Source organism: Echinops telfairi, unplaced genomic scaffold (assembly GCF_000313985.2).
Source record: "Echinops telfairi isolate 266 unplaced genomic scaffold, ASM31398v2 ScPeMD7_2186;HRSCAF=2738, whole genome shotgun sequence".
NCBI classification, from domain to species: domain Eukaryota; kingdom Metazoa; phylum Chordata; class Mammalia; order Afrosoricida; family Tenrecidae; genus Echinops; species Echinops telfairi.
In genome coordinates, this window is record NW_022106084.1 from 297179 (window position 1) to 298094 (window position 916).

At 41.8% G+C, this 916-nt stretch overlaps 1 pseudogene; it reads right to left on the reverse strand.

Moving 5' to 3' along the window:
* LOC101652645 overlaps window positions 1-491 on the reverse strand; it is a 1640-nt pseudogene extending 1149 nt beyond the window's left edge.
* Window positions 492-916: the final 425 nt, after the last annotated feature.

The following is a 916-nucleotide window of genomic DNA, read 5'->3' on the forward strand; positions in this document are numbered from 1 at the left end:
GGCAGCAGCCCCCTTCTTAGCTGGAACCTTTGCAGCAGCAGCAGCCGCTCCCTTCGCAGCACTTGCTTTTTTGGGAGAAGCCTTCAGGAGAGCCGCCCTTTGAAGCTTCTTAACCTCATACTTTATTAGCCGGTTCCTCATTTTGTTTGCCGTCATGACTTTAAAACGATCAAAATCTGTCATCTAGGCTTTTTTTCTCTGGCTTCAATCTTTTTGGCCCATCTTGTGGCTGCCCATTTTGTATTGATATCCGCCTTCTGCCAGGCTTGTCGGACATACTTCTGTTGGGCACTGTGTGGGAACTTGAGGATGAAGTCAGTGAGCTGCGTGCATTTGAAAGGCATGGCCTTTCTCCTTACTTGAGTGCAAGGGCCATCAACCAAAGCCCGGTTCTGATCAATCATATCTACAATCACGACCAGTTTCCCGGCATGAGGTCCAAAGGAGATGTAGGCCACCCGGCCAACCTCCACGAAGAGCCTGAACACCATCTTGGCGGCGTTCGGCGAGAAGGACTTTCATTTTTCATAGCTGTTTATTCCAATGGTGTTATTTCAAAGGAGTTATGTTGGTTTTGTTTGTATCCCTTTTACGCAATCTATATGAGTGGATTAAAAACACACCTGGTTCTCTTCTTGGTTACCACAGTGTTGGGCATTTACATGTAACTTGGCAATTGTTCAGTAAATATTAGTCAACACTAAACAGATGAATAAATTAAGAAAATGAATAAGAGATTACCTGAAATATTTAGTGTTCATATCCAAAAATAATTTAGGGAATTTGCATACAAAAATCTCTTGCCACCTGATAGTCTCTCAAAATATCTAATAGTAGTCGTTGGTGAAATAATTACATCTGATCCTTAGGCTCTTCAGTGGACATGTGAATTATATATTTGTTTTAATTTTTTTTT